General features: G+C 46.3%; 1 pseudogene; it reads right to left on the reverse strand.

Annotated features, from left to right (window-relative positions):
• Positions 1-11,629: 11,629 nt before the first annotated feature.
• Positions 11,630-21,216, reverse strand: part of LOC120842222 — a 59,611-nt pseudogene continuing 50,024 nt past the window's right edge.

A 21,216-nucleotide genomic window follows, 5' to 3' on the forward strand; every position in this document is an offset into this window, starting at 1 on the left:
TCTCTTTCTCTCTTTACCTGAAGTATGAACAAACTAGCTCCACTTAAGCCTGTTACCGTTGCTTGCTTGGCTTTTCGCTCAGCCAAATCGCTTATATGGGGTGCACTCAAAGGAAAACATACTCGTGTTGAATCGTGTAAGAATATTTAGAATATTTATCGATCATGCCGCTGAACTTGCATCGCTCGAAGAATTTCCTTTTTGTGAGTGCCTTCTCTGCTTGAGTTTGCTGGAAACACAACCACTTCGATTCGAGGCAATCGATGATAGAGTTGGTGACATCAACAAGTACGCGACTCACAGAGCACTGGTGAACACCAATGTTTTTGTCACTCCCAACGGTCCCTGGAAGCCGCCAGCGGCGTAAAAGCGAAGAGCTGCGAGGACTTGTTCTTCGACCGTCAGCACACGGGGCCCTTCGCGACGCCGCTGGAGCTTTCCGCGAAGCTGGTCACACAGCCAGCGAGTCACCCCTTTGGTCAGCCGGTATTCGCCCACAAACCTCGCATCGCTCGTCTCGAAAGGATCCCGGTAATCTCTAAAAACTCGATCCGCTGACAAACCCAACAGTAGAGATGCATATTTTAGGGTTGCCATCATTTACGATGCACAACGATCTCCGGCCTCGTCTCGACCGCTCAGTTAACTGCATCGTCCAAGTGCATCGTGACGGCATTTTGACGTCATTGCCAGCTGCACCATTTTACGAGCGTAGCTTGAACTGCATAGGGAAAATTTACATTTCGACGTCATGTCACGTGACCCAAAAGAATAGCCAATCGGTGCCCGATGCAGTTTTCTACATCCTTTAGTTTGCGTTCCAGCATAGCTAGACGGAGCGCGTCTCTGCGCCCGCGGTCCTGCTCCCCAGTGTCAGACGCACAACCAGGCACGTAGCCAGGATTTTGTTTCGGGGATTGGGGGGGGGGGGGGGGGGGGCCCGCTCGTGACAAAATGGTGTATGAGGGGGAGGTGGGAGAGGAGGTTCCAGCAAAATGAAAGATTTTGGGGGGGCGGGCCCCATGTCCCCCCCCCCCCCCCCCCCCCAACCACCCCTGGCTACGTGCCTGCGCGCAACACACGTGCGCCCTACTTCTCTGCATCCTACGAGGGAGACAAGGGGTTGGCTTCGCGCTGCGACCCCCGGGGACCAGGACCGCGGGTGCAACGATGCGCTCCGATAAGAAACCGAAACCTAGAAAATCGTCCAAACTGGGCGTTTTTTTTAGAACGCCGTAAAATGCTGCTCCTATCTTTTATCTTCCTAAAAAAAAATGGAAATAGTGGTTTTCGATTATGCTCAGCAAATTTCTAAATGGAATCAGATGCGTATTTTAGTGATTAAAAAGGGAATTCACAAATGATACTTCATTAGCCGAGGGATCGTTACGATTGGCGCCCTTTACTATGTCCCCTTGTCCGTATAACCCACCTGCATAAACCGCAAAAGTGTAGCTTACACGGCCTTTTTAGAGCGCAGCTCTTAGGGGCCCTTTCCGGTTTGAGCGGCGTCGGCGTCACCGTCGCCGTCGCCGTCAGCATAACCGTGAGGTCATGTGACCCCCAAGGTCACATGACTCCCTGAAATCACGTGACCCCCGAGGTCACGTGAATCCCGCCTGAGGTCACGTGAGCCCCCCTGATGTCACGTGACCTCAAGGAGTCGCCTACCCCTCAGTGCCCTTCCCTCCTCCTCCTCAAGAGCTGCGCTCTAATCCGGCGTCACAGGGAATTGTAAACGGCTTTAATTTTTTTAAACAAATCTGTAAAGATGAAAAAACACTACAAGAAACACACACACACACACACAGATGTATATATATATATATATATATATATATTTGGGGCATTACTTTCCGAGCAACCCTCGTTTATTCTACCGAGCTTCGAAGATATTGTGCATTTGTATCTTTGTTACAGCTTTGTTAGAACGCTGGTCGCGTACACAGCTTTATCATGTTTCCAGTCTTCGTCGGAATCCTCGTTTTGGCAGCTAAATGCTGTAGAGATAAGGTCGTGTACTATCTGCGCGTGGCAATGCAAAATGACGCGCTGCATAAAGTGAAAGGCACCCTCAGCTGTAGCTAAATAAAGATCTCGTTCTCTGGAGGATGTTGTTACGTCACCCCCCCCCCCCCCACACACACACACACAGACACACAGTCACGGACAAAAAAAAAAAAAAAAGAGGACGAAAATTTGGCATCGCTGCTCGACAAGGAAAAGCGACACGTGACTCACGTTGCCAATCTGCCATCGCCAACCCTTCTCCACTAAGAAAAACACAAGCCTGCAATGCATAAAAGAGAGACACAAAAGGGAGAAAAAAAAAAAGGCTCTGACTGCAAGCTGCAGCTGCCACTAAAAACGCACACACCTAAATAAACGACGCAAGAAAGTGAGAACGACGGGTGTCACAAATGCAACGACCGGTTTGTCTCTTTAACGTGAGACAAAAAAGAAAAAAAAAAAAGAGGAAAATTTAAAAAAAAAAAAACACAGACAATGACATCCGGAGAGAAGGCATCGTGTGCGACATCCGTCAATGCGTGTGGTGAGCCGGGCACAAGACGAATTCGGTTGTTATATATGTATACCCCGCGTCTCCCTACGTTGGACCGCAGCAGACGCTGTGAGCCATTCCAGTAAATCAGAACGCTCTGAACCTGTCACGTGTCTACGCGCCATGCGCCTCTTCCAAAGGTCACGTAATACGCTTAGATGACCCGAAGCATCCGCTAGCGTTCCATCCTAAGGTGAAGCGGGGTTTACAGTAATGAATTCCACCGGGGAAAGAGAGAACAAGCAACGAACGGAGAGACAACGAAAGTTGGGAAAATGGTGCCAGACGTGGGGACGCGAAAAACCGGGAAGATAGATTGGCAAAGACGAACGCTAGCTCGTTGTGTAACCGTTGTCGGAATGCTGGACGCAGACAGACGGCGGTTGCGTGGACCAGGGGTACCGGGAGTTCCCAACCTGCACGTTTGCGGTGTGCGGTGATCGGCTTTCAGCGGGTGAGCGTCTTTTTGGGCGACCGAGTTTGTGCCCGCGTTACTCGATCACGGTTCACGAAACCCTGCAGCTATATCTGTTTCCCCAAGGTGCCCCACGCCAGAGGAAGGGGAAAAAGGGAAAGGGTGTAGCCAACACTGACTCTAGGTCCAGCTGCGTCGTGGAGTCTTATGACGAGGTCACGCTTCGGCGCGTCTCGTGAGTCAACATGCCTCGCTTCAGCTGCGTCACCCGCAGCGCCGGGAAGACAGCAGTAACGTCTTCAATGAAAGCATTTGAAGATTTCGGGCTAACTCGCCGGCCGAGAAAAGTGTCTATATACAGTATATATATATATATATATATATATATATATATATATTTCGTTTGCCCGTTATGGAGGTAGGGCATATCCGCGAATTCGGATTTTAGTCGCGTCTAACTAAACTAATGCTGGCTTACAAGTGGCGGTTTCTCTTTGAAAAACAAGTAAAGAGCACAAAGCACCTAGCAAGAACGAGCCATCAAAGAATTTCCTAAAGTATTTTTGTTTCTATTCTTTTCGCTGCTGCTATATTATCAAAGCTCTCTATTTTATTTAATCCCATTTTCAAGTTATGGAGTAGCCGGCGCTGTTTTTAAGACTGCAACTCTCAAGAACAACTTTAATGAATGTTCTCCCTCCCTCTCTCTCTCTCTGTCTCTCTTTTCCGTTTTATTCCTACAACTGAAAAACTTTCATAAAAAAAAGAAGCTATTATAGTAAGGCTCCGCCCTTTCCCCCCCTTTCGTGACGTTACAAAAATGGTATGTTCGTAGTGAGTTGCGAAGTGACGCCATTGGTCTCTAGGAATCAGGAAAAGGGGGGGGGGGGGGGGGGGCACGGAGTCTTTCCCTCATTCTTCTATGTCAAGACAATCCATAATTGGATTGTGCGCGACAGCTTCGAGATGAGGCCGACCGATGCGATTTGCAGTCGTGTACCCAAGCGCGTCTCTCCCCACCTCCCGCTGCTAAAGCACACGAAGCGCAATTTCCGAACAGGAAAATAAGAGGAGTGTTGTCAGACCGAGTAAGAAGGAACGAGAACGAAAAAAAAAAAAAAAGATCATAAACAAAACATCGACGTCGTGTAAGCCGCCGCACCCAGTCAAAGAGGCCGCGAGGTAAATTCTTCCAGGTATTCCAGGTATTACGCGATCGCACGTTATTACATTAGGTCCAACGGCTTAACGAGCGAAGGAAACACTTTTTCCCCGTCGACTGTTCGGCTATATAGACGCTTTGCAGCAGCTGTGCATGGACGCCGCCATAACTGACCTTCAGTTTTTGTTTCCTCTTATTTCGTTTATTTCACTTCATCATTACCACAGCAGGCCAGGTTATTGCCATAGTAGATTCAACTGTGTCTTTTTCTAAAGCATCGGCCTTTGTAGAGGATTGGCAACTACCGTTTCAGTTGCTCGGCATCTCGGTAAGACAAGAGAAGGTCAGTAATGGCGGCTGTAATTTGGCGCGTGTGTAAAGCGTCTATAGAAGCGGCCCGCTATACGACTTCGCGTCTCCCAATGAAAACATCAAATATACTGTATATCGAGTATCCTATTCCAATAAAATAAACCCCATTTCTGAAAAAGAAAAGAAAAGAGAACTCTTTGTACATTCGATATTGATTCAAAAATACGAAAGAGTTAGACAAAAAGGACGGACGGGACAAACACAAAGTATATATTTGTCCTGTCCGTCCTTTTTTTCTCGTATTTTTCAATCTATTACCAACGCGCTCAATCCAAGTTTTTCGATATTGGTTTCGCAGGAGTAGACTTCGCCGGTACTTTGTCATGTGAGTCGCCCCAAAGATTTTATTGAGTCACTGGGCGAGTGCAGACACTTTTCAAAACCCCATCGAGCAGCGTCGACAGTCGCCATTTCTCGGGCACCGAGCGTGTGATTGGGTCTGAACCCTCAACGAACCCTGACGCAGCGCTCGCTTTCCAGACGGGTTGGGCCGAATTCGCGCCGAACGCCGAGGCAGCCCTCGATCGTGTCCAATACGCGCTCAGAGTACATGTGCCCAAGCAATGGCGGATTCGGATAGTTGGCTCAGCATGCTACGAAATGGCGCCTACATTCAAACTATTGCAAGTATGAGGTCCTGATTGAAGTTGCACTTGTACAAGCATATGTGCAGTCGGAGGTATACACTCCACGGTATACTGTTAGCACGAACAGAACTTCTGAGTTTCCATTTGTTTTTGCATTTTATATCGAAAGGGTACTGCTAGGGGTGGGGAGCGGGGTGGGGGGCATCAAAATGCATCACTTTGATTAGCAATTTCCACCACTCTAGTAATTTTGATGACGGTCCTTCAATACCGAGAGAAAATCAGAGAAAAGCGGCGACGGTTTGTTCGCGGTAACAGCGTTGCGGAGTGTATGATGTTTTTCAAGCTTACAATCGCACCTATGTACTTCCCCAGACGAGCGTAGTCATGGATAGCTAGGGATGCCGGCGAACTTTCGTTGACCCAGAGGTCCGACTGGTTCCGCGAAATTTTGAACTTTTTGGAAACATTCGACAAATTTCAACTAGTAAAATGTGTTCCTAAACTCCATCACAAAAATGAAAAAAAATAATAAAAAAAAAACTTATGAGGCAGTGTATCTTAGGCTTTGTATAAAAATATTAGCAATCTTTACACACTATAAAATTAAACATTTGAATTTCGATTGCTTTAGTTTACTAATGTGAGACGGTGAAACTGTACACCCACAATATATAGATCAAATCCACACACGTTGATTGTATACCCAACAAATACGAGACTATGTTGACCGCCAGGCGGCGCCAGCTCGACTTAAAGTTTCGAGCACGCGCGCAAATGACGAACTTGAGTTTAAACTTGAGTCGAACCTGGTCGAACTCAAGACTTGGCAGGTTCACCATGGTTTGCAACTGCCCCTGTCATCGCAGCATTCCGAGCGCCTCGTTTTCCCGAACCCAAACCACTTATTTCGCGCGCTCGCGAATTACACCATGTTCTGCGGGTGTTCGAGGAGGCATTTTTGTTTGCGTGCGCGTGCATGTGTGTGCGAAAGGCGATGACAGGACCGGCGAGGCACGCGGCCGGCAGGCGTCCCCGAGGTGGGGCCGCCGTGTCAAACAACCACCGGCGCGTTGTTTCGCGCAGCAACCCGTCGCTAGTGCCGATTAGGAAGTACTACATTACACGTTCACACCTATAAGATGACAGCGCCTTGAAAGCTACGTGCTCGCTGGACCAGTTGCACGTTTATCTTTGTGTGTATGTGTATGCGTTGTAAACGCTTGTTTTTCACCTGAGTGGGGTCAGGCGATGAAAAGGAGGTGTCTGATTGGTCCAGCAAGCGCATAGGTTTCACCGCACTGTCAGCTTATAGAGCTCAACGGGGTATAGTGGGCAGGCAGCGCCGAGTCCCTCACTCTCATCCGCCGGTCGGTGTGGTGGGCCTACGCGGGAACGGGTGGCGTCGCCGTCGTCGTTGCTGCGGAATCCGGGGCAAATTGCCAATGGTCGTGGGTGGCTCGTTACCTTGACGCGGCCGGCTCCCGCGCGTGGCTGTACCTCGTATGTTCGCGCGCGCGGTGACTGTTATTGCGCACGCCGGCTGGTCGATCGCATGAGTGTCGCCCGCGCGTGACGTCACCAGCAGGATGTCTTGATGGGCCTGTCCGTCTGGCGTGGGGACGTCGGCGGGTACGGTCGTGGGCGGAAGGAACGCGGTTTGTTCTCCAGCGCCGCCATTTTTGTTATTCCGGTGGAGGCGACGCCACCCAGCGGGAAACGCGTGAAGGAGAGAAGCGGGGAGCTAGCGCCTGTTTATGCGTGCAGCGGAAACTTCCGCGGCCTGGCGGTGAAAGTGTGAACCGGGGAAAGGGGGATGAAGCGTACACCGTTGGGACATAGACTAAAGCGGTAGAAGCAACACATGCCCTTCTTACTGGGCCGCAAGCACTCGATACACCACTCCTTGGTCTGCCCATGTCTTGTTCAAAGGGAAGGTGGGGCACTTCTACATTTGAGAAAAAACGCTTGAATTGCGTTCATTTGGCCTTTAGAATAACAGATATCAAAATTATATTTCAGTGTGACGGGCCGGAGAGCCATACGAGCAATTTCAAAATAGGACTGAAGCCCCGCCTCCCTTGCCTTGGGCAGCCAAAAGATCCGTCGATGACGTCACGGACAGCGATGTCTTTCGCGTTTTTCTCGCGTTTAACAATACTTACGCAGCAAACGGTTTGGGTATTCGGGTTCACGGGGTAAAAATGCACTAGAATTTACTTCTAACTAATTTTTTCGAAGAAGCTCCGTAGCTTCCCTTTCAATCAATGAGAACCTCGATCGGTATCACGCATTAATAATCATGCGGTTTCAGTAATAAAATGCAATCTGGCGGACGCTGCGGAGTAGGTGCCGCGTGCAAAGATACCCACGTGGTCCAAATGATTCCTCACTCTTTCGCTGGGACGTGCCAAGTGCCCTCCTTTGGTTTAGCACGTAAAATCTCCGAAATTAGATTTTTGTATGTTTAGTGATAAATGAATGAAGCATGATTCCGATAGCCCTTGTCGCTAGTGGAAGTGGGCATTTCGAGTGCGTTGCGGGCGAGATTCAATCAGGAGGCTTCAAAGATCGTAGCAGTCACATGGGGTGGCCAAAGTGTCCACCACAGTCCACTTCACACATTATTCGCAAGATACACACGACATGGTTATCACTGGAAATAGCGCTGACCTCGCTCATGCAGCGCTGACCTCGTGATATACCCGAGGATACAGTGCTGTTGCATCAGTGCTAAGTTCAAGTCAGCACTTCATCACCGCTGTTCCTAGTGGTAAATTAGCGCTGCGATGTATGTGTGAACCGACCTTACAGCTGACACAGAATTCATTATCTAGCGTGGATAGTTAACTTGCCCACACTCTGTCATGTAACTATAACACTACGTCTGTTTCAACCCATGGCCGTAAAAATCATTGGACCAACAAAGACGCGGTATAGTATAAATACGTCATTTTATTAATTTCCTCTAATTTTTCGCGATGCATTAGAGAAACCAATCACCGCGATGAGAGAACCTTACAACAAGGCAGAAAACAATAATAAATCAATTCCACCGAAAAAAAAAAGAGGTATATATGTGACTCCACGCGCGTAACGTCTTACAGATCCAAGTCATGCTCAGTGGCACATTGCGATCTTCTGATTTCGGTGAATTCGTTTGTTTCCTTGGGCCTTGTTAGTCGACATTCGCCAAGTAACTGACATAGACCGCAGTGACTGACTCTCTTGAGCAGGGGTTTATAAAGAACCGTTAACCTGGTAGGGTGTTACAGATTACTGAAAGTTTTTTGTTTTGGGAGGGGGGGGAGGAGGGGGGAGGGGGAGGGGAGTGAGTGGGCCGTGCAGGCAATGGGCTTCTGCAGTACTTTGTGTAGGAAATTCTGGAGGGTGTTTGACTCAACCTGGGTGTGTGTGTGGGGAGAGGGGGGGCGGCGATGTATATAAATTACTGCTTTTAAGTTCTCTTCTAAAAAGTAAACGCAACTGCAGCATTTGTTTTAAAGAGCGCGCGCATTTGAAGCGCACTATTGACGTAATATAATACCGATAACGTTCCTGCGGAACATGTTGATAGCTAAGGCAAGCGGACGAATGGAGAGATCTCAGCGAAGGTTGAAGCACAAAATGCGGATATATACCCGCGGAAACTGCGACATGTATTCGGGTTAAAGAAGGAGGAAGTGAAAGGTCATGCCTCATTCTCCCCGCGCGCACATGTCACTGTTTCGGGATTAAACGTATTCGGGGTTCCGTCGTTTCCCGATGTCCTTCCGTTTGTTCGCAGTGATTGGTTAGGATAACCAATCACTGAGTGAGGTTCCGCAAAAAAATGTCCACACACTCATGCCTTTTTTTTTTTTTTTTATAGTCCATTGACACAGGGCGTACGCTTATTACGGTCACGCACCTCGCTTCACGTTTTGTTTTTCGGCGTTCTTATCGCATAGAGCCACAATCTCCTGGGCTGCGGAGGAATCATAAGAAGTTGGGGACCCGCCACGCCCGGTGTGGGTTAACACACGACCCAGAGATACACCCGCTGTCCCCCATTGCACCTCCAAAAAAGTGCGACTCCGTTTTGCTCGGACGGAGTCTGACCGCTCGCCTGGCGTACAGATTCCGTCGATCGTTCTGCTAGTCACGCACGCTTTTTATATCTTCTACATCTTTATATGTCTTTCACCATGATTTTGAATGACCGTGATTGAAACATCAAGTGCATCCTATTTTCATTCACAGGGAGTAACTCCGACGCATAAGGTTCAGTTTCAGAACATATATACGAGGGTGATTCAATAAATAAGGTGAATATTTTTGTATAAGGACTTCTAATACAGATAGAAGCTTACTTTTTTTTATTTTTCTACGTAGTCTCCCAGCACTGTCACACACTTTTCCCATCTGTGCACAAGCTTCCTTATTCCCTCAGCGTAAAAATCTTTAGACTGATGTCTCAGCCAGTCGCTCACAACACTTTTGACTTCATCGTCACTTTCAAACTTCGTGCCTCTCATGAACGCTTTCAAGGGACCAAACAGGTGAAAGTCCGAAGGGGCAAGGTCTGGGCTATAAGGGGGATGAGGGAGCAGTTCCCAGTCGAGCTCGTTGATGGTCTGCACCGTTAAGGCTGCTGTGTGAGGCCTTGCGTTGTCATGATGCAAGATGACTCCTTTTGACTGATAACCTCTGCGTTTGTTCTTCATGTCTTTCTTGACCTGCCTCAGCAGTTCACAGTAGTTGGCACTGTTCACAGTGCTTCCTTTTTCAAGGAATGAAATGGTGATTGGGCCTTGCATATCCCAAAAAAACGGTGAGCATCACCTTCCTAGTGGACCGCTGGGACTTGAACTTCTTCTTCACTGGAGAGCCTGCGTGCTTCCACTCCATGGACTGTCGTTTAGACTCAGGCTCATAGCGCCAAACCCATGTCTCGTCAGATGTGACCACCTTCTGCAGAAACTCATCACCATCCTTCTCATAGCGGGAAAGACACTGCTGGGACAACTCGACCCTCCTCTGTTTGTGCTCCGCAGTAAGCATCTTTGGCTCCCACCTGCTGCTGACCTTCGAGTAGCCAAGGTCATCATGGACAATTTTGTGTACTGTCCCCACAGATAAGCTCAAAGTCCTTGCAATGCCATCCACTGTCACCCTTCTGTCAGACTGAATGAGGTCATTGACTGATTCGATCACCTCAGGAGATCTCACTTCTGTAGGCCTCCCAGGCCTGTCTTCATCCTCAACACTGCTCCGTCCTTCTTTAAACAATTTAGCCCACTTGTAGACATTTTTCTGGCTGAAACATGTGGCACCATACACAGTTGACATTCTCCTATGAATTTCAACGGGTTTGCACCCTTCAGCAACCAAAAACTTGACAACTGACCGCTGTTCAATCCTGGAGCATGCTTCTTGGTCAGCCATCTTTGTTACTCGGTCAATTTCTCACAGTGTTGTTTGTAATCTGCATAAGAAATTAAATCCACGTGGAAAAGTAGTAAAACAATAAAAAAAAACTAAAAAGTAAGCTTTTATGTGTATTAGAAGTCCTTATACAAAAAAATTCACCTTATTTATTGAATCACCCTCGTACATATAAGCAAGTGTCATCTTTCACAGTATGTGTACAGTATTTACAGTGTTTAAGTCATGTTTACAGCTTGAGAGGCTATCTTGAAAGTGGTTTTCTCGCAAAATGATTGTAAGTATCGTGCTCGTTGGTACCCGTAAATGCGTAGTTCGTGAGCAGCGGTGTCAGAGAGCGAACCGACACCAGTTCCATGAACGTCACTCTGTGCGTGAAGGCATCATTGCGGTCGCACTTGAGTAGGTTTGAGCAACAAAGGGCAGGGACTGCGTATCTTATCAAGGAAGCGAGTGGTTTTTGCAGAGGGGGATTTTCCTTCAGAGCACAGTTAGCGAATTTTCTCAAAGTATCCAGGGCAAAGAGCAGCTCGTCCGACGGGTAGAGCAATCCACCTCGGTTTTGGTTGCGCGTGAACTGCGAGAGTGGCTGGCTGCTCGCTTGCTTCGTTGAGATCCACACGCAGGACTCGCACTTCATTTGTTTGCTGATGACGAGGGCCACGTAGCCGCCAATATGTACCGTGGTGGAAATTTAGAGTGAGGACAGGCGTTGAGGGCAAGATGGTGATGTTCAGGAGTTGAGACTGTGGTGGTTGCACAGACGCAGTTGGCGTCTGAGGAGGCGGAGGTCTTGACGTAGGTGCAGGCTCACAATAGGCGGCATTTGATCCACCACTGGATGCAGCAATTTACGTCTTCAGTATTTTATCTAGTCCAGAGAGAACAGCGCGCACATCCAACATGTCATTGCGGCCAGTTGACATTCGCAGTATACTAAGCAGCGACTCTATGAGTCACTGTTAAACTTACGAGTTAGAAGGAACAAAACTTCTTGTGTGTCAGCAAGTGTTTGATGAAGGTCACAGTAGAGCAGGTTGTGAGGGGGATCGCCTCGTATGTTTCCTTTGTCAGGAATTCATGATATGGCCTGCAGCTCTTCCTCAAGCCTCCAAATACATTGGAAAAGTGGCCTCAAGCCACTCAAGTCGGGCATCTTCAACATCGCCACAATGTCGAGCGTCAGGAAACTTCTGGCGGAAGGGCGGGGTTATATTGCTAACATCGTGGGAGAACAAATCAGCGGTAGACGCGTTCTTCATAAAGATTATGGTTGGACCTGCAGCTGCAAATAATGCGCTGCAGGCGTATCCAGCTTGGTCCTTAAGATACTCCAAGGCAGCAGTGACATCCCGGGATAAGACTTGTATGGCTCTTGCAACATTTTTTTTATGCTGTCAGGGAAGGCGTGTTTACGGCTCAGATATCGCACTGGCTTGACTGTCAGCTCCTTCTGTGACTCGTATAGCTTCTGGATGTAGCGAGACGAACTGTTTCCGTTTGGGACAATGTCGTGCCGCCAAAAACTAATTGTACGTTCTTCAGGACATGGCGTGGGTCAAAACTTGCGAAGAGAAGTCTGTTCGAGTCATAAAAATGTTCCACTCTGTATGTGAGGATGCTGTCTCCAAGCAGTCTCATAGCACTTAGGTTAACCTTGTGGTTGTCGCTCACCAGCTGCAGAATCTTGTACCCGCAGGCTTCCTCATTTCTCATCACAAGAACCACCAGTTTCTGAAGTTGAGGGCCAGTTAACTCCCTAGTAAAATAGTAGGCGACTGGAATTCGATACGATGTGGACAAACCACTTATGACAAAACAGAGAAGGGAGTTAGCCAAAACAAGGCCGCCATTCTCATCTTCCATGCCGATGTCTCGTTGTCCAGAGAAGCAGTCCCTTTTCTTCTGGTACTGCAACTTTTCTTTGACTGTCATCTTGTCAACGACGAGGGAGAACACCCTGCATTGTGGTGCCTTCAAATTTTCGGCTTCAGTACTCAGACGAGCTTCAATTAGCCTGCTAAAGCCTGTCTCCCCGCTGAGATACCCCGTGTAGTTATTGAAGGTCTTTCTACAAGGGAGCTTCAAGAGCATTCCCATCGAATGCGCTCATAAGCTCTCGTAGATAAATTTTTCAACACAACAGAGCGACGAATTGCCTCTTCCGACCAAGTCGATCTTTTCTTCGTGGAGCTGCGTATTTGCGCAAGCAGAAACAACGCCGAAGGTCGCTTTTCTGCAGCGCTTTCTCTTATGTTAAGAAGCTTTGCTGTGAGGGAATCCTCATTAACTTTTTTCAGCTCCAGTTTGTATCTATTGATGGTCGGCTGCAGTCTAAAAACCTGGCTTCTTAGGTCCGTTTTTTTTTTTCGTTTCCGCTACGCGTTTTCAGCGGTGAGAAAAGTAGATGCTGTCCTGCTGTAAGCTCACATACTTTGATCACATGTGCGGGCCTAGTGCCAAACATCGGATGCCTCGAGCAAGTTCGCGTGTTCGGGGGCTGTTGTGTCTGAGGAAACGTACTCTCCCGTCTCTGGCTGTGGCGATGTCGGTACAGAACAAGGCACCACTTCCGAGGTAGCTGCGACAGTCACGTGATCATCTGTCGAGAGTTCTTCCGAATACAGGGTCGTTTTGCTGGGCTTGCCACACTTGTCTCATTTTTAATTTTTGTCTGGTGTTGGTGGGGTTCAAAGACAGAGGGAACTGCGCCTTTTCCGAGTCTCCACCTTTTGCCTTCTATAAAATATTCCTTGAAATTCCGACTTCATACCTTTGTGTAGGTCGACGTCACATTTAGCTTCCAGTTGGCTCATCGGACGGCAGCAAGCAATTTTTCTCTTAGATGAATATCAGCGGGGAGTTAATGAAAAGGTAATCCCACTGACGTCTTCTTTTCATCCGATCTGCATCGGGGCACTTAAAAGTAGGCCATTTCAAAGAAGTTTTTTATGAAACTTCTTGGAAATGTCTTATGAACATTCACAGGTCATCCCTGGAGCGTTAGGACATTCTAAATACATTCACAGGACTAAGTGTTCCACTAGATTTTGTGGCAAAGTGAACGCAGACCATACCGAGCACCGAGCACAAACCGCGTAAACCGCATCAAAACTGACGATGCTAATTCCGCCAGGGATAGGTGATGATGTTGAACCCCGTTAACATAGCGCCTTCAAGCGGTCGTCACGAAATGTGAACCAACGGCTCCTCGAGGACGCTCTGCCTGGCACAGAAAGCCGGAGTAACACGGCGACGCTAACTGTGATTGAGCTGCTAAAGATAACTGAGTTCAACTGAGCTGGACTAGCTCAGTTTACTGATGGGGGTTCGCCCAAATTGAGCTAAAGATGGCGGCTTCCGCCGCATCGCCGCCCATGGCCAGCGCGAGTGAAGCCCTTCCTATTTCGGAAGGTTGGGGAGGTATCTAGAAAGTATCGTAGCAGCAAATATTGTCGGAGGCAAATTGATTTGGGGCAAGAGCTGCCGCTAAAAACGACCACAACACGTCGCGGAATCCAAAGCTCGGCGATGGCGGCCATTGTGATGTCGGTTCCGGTAAAACTTTCGTTATGTCTGTTTTCCTTAAATTCGTAAAAAAAAAAAAAAAAAAAAAAAAATGAAGAAGTTAATTTTATTTTGTTTTAAGCGTTCATAATGAATGAAAAGTGTGCATTGAATTCATTTGAATCACTTAAAATAAAAAAAAAAAAGGTTAATGTGATATCAGTTTGGTGTCGTTTTGGTTTACACTGTGTTTCTTGACACGCATCTCAACTGGGATTGCTAGGCTTATGGACCGTGTAACACCGAACAACTTAGTTGAGCCCAATGACAGTTGGGTGATACCAACGATCGTTGACTTAATGACAGTTGAAAGCGCTAGTGTAACTAGGGTATCACACCATTCGGATACCGTACAAAGGGTATAATACAGTGTGGATATAGAAATAGCTCACAAACTCGAATCATCAAGGTCCCAACGTTACGCCCAGTCGCAGCGAGTACGCTCCGTAGATGCTGGCCTTAATAGCGGGAACGCTGGCAATTGTCTTAAAAAAGCAAACAGACACACACGAAAAAAAAAAAAAAAAAAAAATTCGATAGAATGCGCCCACGAAACAGCTGCGACTCGAAGTCAGGGGCGAGCGTTGGTTGTTCGCCGTGGGCCGCTCGGAGACGCCGCGAGACGCGGACTGACGTGGACGCGTGGCGCACCGAAGCCCACCTTTCCGCGACTGTAAACACGCAGCTTTCATTAATCGTCAAACGTCATATGCTAAGTGAAATGCGCCGAGGAAGCTCGATGGAGACTGACGCGAATGGGAAAGAAAATTTCGCAACCAAAATATGTTCGTAAAAAACAACAAAACAACAACAACACCAGAGATTGTCATATGCGTATGCAGGGCTGCATCTTTTTTTTTTTGTCTCAGGTTTTTTGTTACATTCGCTAAACATTACGTCCGCCTGCCTAATCGTGCTGAAAAAAAAAAGTGGAACAAGTAATATGTTATAAAAGAGCTGAGCCCATGTTATGCGTGTCTGTGACGTTGCCGGACGACACTATATGTCACAGGACTGTGATGCCACACGGCGTCACGGTCTCACATAATATCATGACGTCACGGCCCCCCCCCAGTGCCACACTGTCACGTGAAACCATCGTGTCACGGGGCGCGACGACGTCGTGGGATGGTGCGGTCCGTCGTGACGGTTGTTCGTGACGGTTCATCGTGACGGTTCTTCATGACGGTTTTAACGCGAAATTTTGTCATTGGTCAGTCTCATCAAAGCGGAGAGTTCATTTTTTGGTGTAGATTTGTTTTTCGGCCTCTTTGTTTGCTGAGCTCTTTCCGTAAAAAGCGCAGTGACAGTCTTTCTGAGTGGTCTATCGAGAAAGTGGACGCAAGTACATTTTCTTTGGAGTAAAAGTTGCTGCTGGTATATCGGTTATTAACTGAATCGTTCACAAAATGTTGAGTTGTTAACGCGAATATGAAATTCGAGGCGCTAGATTTATGTAATGTATGAGCCTACGATAAAACGTATTTGAGCGAGAACACATTAGAACGACACAAGACAAGAATCCACGGACAGAAACAATTTTAAACTGTCTGTGTCTATAATTGGTAATTTTTTGTTTTGTTTTCAGGTTTAGACGTTTTACTGGAAACATCCTGCCCAAGTTATAGTAATGCCCAAGTTCAGCCCTAGTTTCACGGGCGTTCGCCAATGTCGTTGAGTCAACGATACTCGGCTTCTCCCAAGTGCCATTCAGCCCAACCTAATTGCCCAGTGTTACAGGTACAAAGTCCTAACGACCTCAGTTGAGCTGCGCCTCACGTGACCCTCGTAAGAAAACATATATATTTATAAAAATACAAGAATGGAAATCAAAATTAGCCTTTCATGTCCTTGAAAATGTTTTTGGCACGTGCTACGTGCCTATTTTCATCGCAGTTAAATCCAAAAGGAAAGTAGAAACGCTCCGAACGAACGCAAACGGGAAGGACGTAGCAGGAGCCGCATGCATGGCCAATTAATCGACGATGGCTGCGCTAGTATATAGCGCTGGCTTCCACGACGTGCTGGAGCAGTCGCTGCAATCATTATAAAGTCCTCTCGAAGCCCTAAAGATGCTGCCTTTTACAGGGTAACCGGGCTAGTTGGTATGGGTTCATCCTCAGAAAGCGCGAATGTTACACGGACGGAGGAAAAATGTGGACAAAACAAGCGCTGACTAGCAACTGTTAATCAGTTGTTAGTAAGCGCCGGGATCGTCCACTTTTTTCTACCGTCCGTGTATCATTCGGGCTGTTTCAAAATTAATATTTGATGTAAAAATTGTGCGTGGATACATTCCCCTGCGTTCCGAAACTGTAAGTGCGTCGCTAACGCTAGCCGTTGGCGATGCAGCAGGTGCCACAATCTTGTCCTCGGTTGGCGGAAGTCACTTGGACCAAGTGAGACTGTCGGGCTCACTTGGGCTCAGGTATCGCTATTGTGCCCGTGTGACTCCGCCCGTAAGCACTTGAGCCAGGCTTGTACGTAGTTCAACTACTCTTCTCAAGTTACTGTAGTTTAACTACTTTTCTGAATAGTTTAGTAACTTTCAATTACATTTTTATTTCGGTAATTAGTAGTTTACTTTAATTACTTTTTCGAAAAACTTCTCCTGAAGTTACAAATTACTTTCGAATTTTAGTTGTTGTTTTGTCTATCAACAAACATTCCTGCACAAATTAGATAAGATTTTAGAAGATCAGCTGATATCTGCAAAGACGGGGAAGCATGTGGCGTAGTAAGGGGGGGGGGGGGGAGAAAATAGTTTGGAGATTCCGAAACCCCCCCCCCCCCCCCCCCCCCTTCCCTTGCAACGACACTGCTACGAGGCGCGGGAAGCGAACAGACACGACGCAAGAGAGGTCGAGTAACTGCGGGATTAGCGCCGAAGAATGGCGTTTCTCTGTGTCCCGGAGCTCAAGGAGACTTGACCCATTTGAAGAAAGGGCTGGCCCCCGCTTTTCCCCAACGTAGAAACTCTCGCCCACTACAGGAGGTGCACACACTACATCCTCATTCAAAGGAGGCAACAAAATGCAGCACCTGCTCTAAAGCTCATCTGGTGCTCCCGTAGTTTGTGCTGTACTCGAAGAATCGCGTGCTAAAGGACAACGTAAAGATTATCTTCTTGCGTTGCCTTTGCTCTCAAAACTCAGAATATACAGATCTTCAAAGAATAAAAGATCATTCGAGAAACTTGAGCAATTTCCCCAACATTTCGATATAAAAATAATAAACAAGCAGTGTTTTAAGGTACTCCATGTACATGGTACTTAAAGTACTACTGTATAGAAAAATTGTACTTTACTTGAAGTAAATTCTCTGAACATGTACTTGTATTTTCGGAGGAAAGTAAAACTTCCGACTTCAATGTACATTCCCCGAATTAAAACACACACACACACAAAAAAAAAAAAAAAAGGAAAAAGGGGGTCGGTGGCCGAGTGGTCTAGCGCACACCAGCTCGGAGCACGTGGAGCGAAAGCTCGCGCTGCAGAACCCAGGGATCCTGGGTTCGAGCCCCACCCCTGCCCGTTTCGATCTGGATGAGCATCGTACCGGCGTGCGGTCGTGTATCACTACTGCGTGGTGCACGTTAAAGACCCCAGGCTAGCGGTTGTACTGCACTGGCTAAATTGCTCATCTACAGTGTAAACCAGTGTCGCCCCTACTGGCAGACCAACCTTAAGCTGTATAAATCACTAAAACGTCCAATTTGACTTTGATTTGATTTGAACACAAAAAATGACGGTATCGTCATGTGAAAACGCGCTCTTTCGAGGCGTCATCTCGCCAATTTTTTGAGTTAAGTAATGGTGGCTGTAAGACCGATGGAAAGAAATGCCTTTTAATTTGATTGTGTCAAATAGATCGTCAGCGAGAATAAAACAACTACTCTGCGGCGACTTGACCATATACAATATTTGCTGTCACTTCCGTGAAAAACTGATACACCTCCGATTACCCCTGGAGCAATGCATACCCGTTAAAAAAACACTGTATAGAGAATAAAAGGACACCATGAACGATTGTGTTAAAAGTGCCTGTACTTTATTCTGAAATATATTGTATTTGTATGCGTTACTTCAAGTACATTGCACCTCGTGTACGTACTACTTTACTTGAAGTACATAACCTCTCGTTTACTTTGTACTTTACTTCAAGTACTTTTAGATGTACTTTACGCCACGCTGTAAACAAGCAAACACTGTCTAAAAAATCAAGCTCAGACAGTGCTAAACCTCAAAGTAGAAATGACACATTCGCAGTAAATCATTGACCACACAAACAAGAAAGTACAAAACAATTAGGCACGCAGAAAAAGAACCAGCTATTAAAGCTTTTCTGTGAAAAAAACAAGCCGATTCATATTTGGCTAGCACAATTTCGCTAACGAATCAAAACCTCTGTACTTTCTTTTTACCATAAAAAGAACATAAAAAGTAAATTCAAAAGTAACTTTAAAAGTAATTCGTTACTTTCTTGCGGTAATTAGTAGTTTTTTCAATTACTTTCTATTTGAGTAACTTCTACTCTACTCACATTACTTTTGACGTCAATACTAAGTAACTTAACTTAATTACTTTTTTTGAGTCACTTGTACATGTCTGCCTTGAGCTGAGCATCTTCGGCTCAACTATGCACACTTGAGAGCGTCCGTGTAATTGAATCCCGAAGAAAAGCTCACCGAAGAAAAGTTCGCCGGAGAAAATTTCACCGCAAAACTGGCGGATGCGGAGAAAAGCCACCGGCCATTGAGCGTATGCAAAAAAAAGCTCAGCGATTCTTTTTTTTATATAGATGCTGCCGTATCCTACGTAACATACATCGATTTATTATCATTAAAATTTTTTAATTTTCTAAAACAGAAATTGCATTTTTCTTGTAATATTTGTTAAGCTTATTGCGTATATTGCTCTTAAATGAATACTTGCGGTTGAGTGTTTTTTGAGGTTTATTTTATAGGAAACGAAAGCTTAACTGAAAAGTTTATGAGCTCGAAAAACTGAAAAAAGTTCGAAAACTTAAAAATGTCTGCCTAAAATAAAAAAAAAAAAAAATCTGTAAATGCCGAAAATTCGAAAGTGTATGCTCAACAACGCCGTGCCTGAAACCTTTATGAAGCTTTTGTTAACCTTTGAAAACAGGAAAGAACGGCCAGTAGGATATTGAGGTTTCTTTCTTCCACAGACACGCACGTTTTTTAGCCGTTCGTGCTGATTTTTCCACGCGTTGCCTTTATGTGATTGTGCCCTTGTACAGCCAGCCAGCCATGACCTCCAGAGCTGCACACTGTCACTGCCGTTATCTGGTTACCTATATAAGAAAAAGCCTTCTGCAAGATAGCGAGTTGGGAATGTTTATAAACGTTGTACATGATGAAAACCGCTCAAACGACGAAGACGGAGTGAAGACAACAAACACGACGGGACGAAGCTGTTCTCGCAACTAGAAATTTATTAGTGAAATAAACAGAAATGAAACAGTGTAGCCGACACTGATTGCATCAACAAATACCTACTTATGTATCAAGCACCACGCAATCTTCGGAGCTGAAACGCTTCACACACTCTTATTCATATTAGCTCGTAAAAAGAAAGAAGCTTCTTTATCTGACGGAGCTACCGACGGCGCAGTGTCAAGCTGTCAACGAAACAGTCGTCTTTTTCACTGGTGTCCCATGTTCCGATTTTATATTTGCGGTGGCATTAATATACAAAATGGGTGATTACTAATTTCTGAGGAATTAGGAAATATGCCCAATAAACTTCCAGAATATTACAAAAAAGAGGACAATAATTTTTAATGAAGTGACGAATTCTAATTGTGTTAAATTGCCTCGTGAAACCCACAATCCGCAAAGCTAACAACAAATTAAAAAAAATCGGTGTGCTTTCCTACGCTTCCGCTCAAGGGCCGGTGACTGCTTTTTGCCGCATCTGCCGGTTTTGTGGTCAGCTTTTTTCGGTGAGCTTTTCTCCGGTGAGATTTTCTCCGCCGCCCCGTGTAATTGCAGTGTTATACATCCTGCGCACATTAGTTAAGCGTAAAATAGTTAAAAAGGTTCTTGAAAAAAAAAAAAAAGTTAGAGGTGAGTTTTGGCGTATTCCTGACCCGTGAATTTGAACATCACAACCAACTGACCCGCACGTATGAATAGACGCGAGATTAGAGAGTTTTAGTAGATCGTTCCGATACCTCCGATAGCCCCGATAACGATACTATGCATGTGCAAGGGAGGCGGTGGCGGAGTATCGGGATATCGTCATCGGAGTCATGGGAACGATCTACTAAAACTCTCCAATGACAAAAAACCAATCGCCGGGTGTGACGTCATACCCAGAGGTTTCAGCTGCCTTGGGCATGACGCTTGTGAGAGAACTTGTGCAGCGTTTTTGGCTGCTAGGGTAAGGCTTGCGGAAGGCGTGGAAATGTTGAGAACTCTCTATAATACGTCACGATTATATCTTCACACCGAACGCGCCGGAAAGGCTATTTTCAGCGCCAACTTTCAAAGTGGTGGTGTTGCTACTCGGCGCATCAACATAAAATATAATTGTAATATTCGTGGTCTTGGTTTACAAACGAGGCTTTAGCAACATCCACCAGGTGTCATTTCCTAATTGTTTAATTCGTATAAAAATTTCTATTCGTGTCTTTTTCAAGCAGAGAAAGGGTTGCCCGATGTGATACTGTCCCCTTGAACACGTATAGATCAAGAAATAAGCGCCGAAATTTTGTTGTAGTCCCTTTACTACTCTAGTTACCCTAACGAGCTTTGAGGGGTCCTGCAAGGACTTTTTCTACTGGTTTTTAGTTTGCACCGAGTCTGAGTGCATTGAACGTAGTAACTTAATGAAACTTTTCTTTTCTCGAATTTCGCTTTATTTTAAAAGTTATAGGCAAATTAAAATAACAAAAACAAGCAAAAAATAACCTCCTTCATGACGTCCTTGGTCGCTTGTGTGGCCGTGAACTAGAGGAGGGGTAGTGAGCTCAGCCAGCGCTCACAGCTGCCACACTCCGTGCCGACGGCTCGAGAGGGCGCCACTAAAGCATGTTATGGATAGGCTGTATGAAGTGGGCGGCCAGGGCGGCTCGCATTGCATTTGCTGCGCGATTA

Source organism: Ixodes scapularis, unplaced genomic scaffold, assembly GCF_016920785.2.
Source record: "Ixodes scapularis isolate PalLabHiFi unplaced genomic scaffold, ASM1692078v2 PGA_scaffold2__306_contigs__length_199485367, whole genome shotgun sequence".
Classification (NCBI taxonomy): Eukaryota; Metazoa; Arthropoda; class Arachnida; order Ixodida; family Ixodidae; genus Ixodes; species Ixodes scapularis.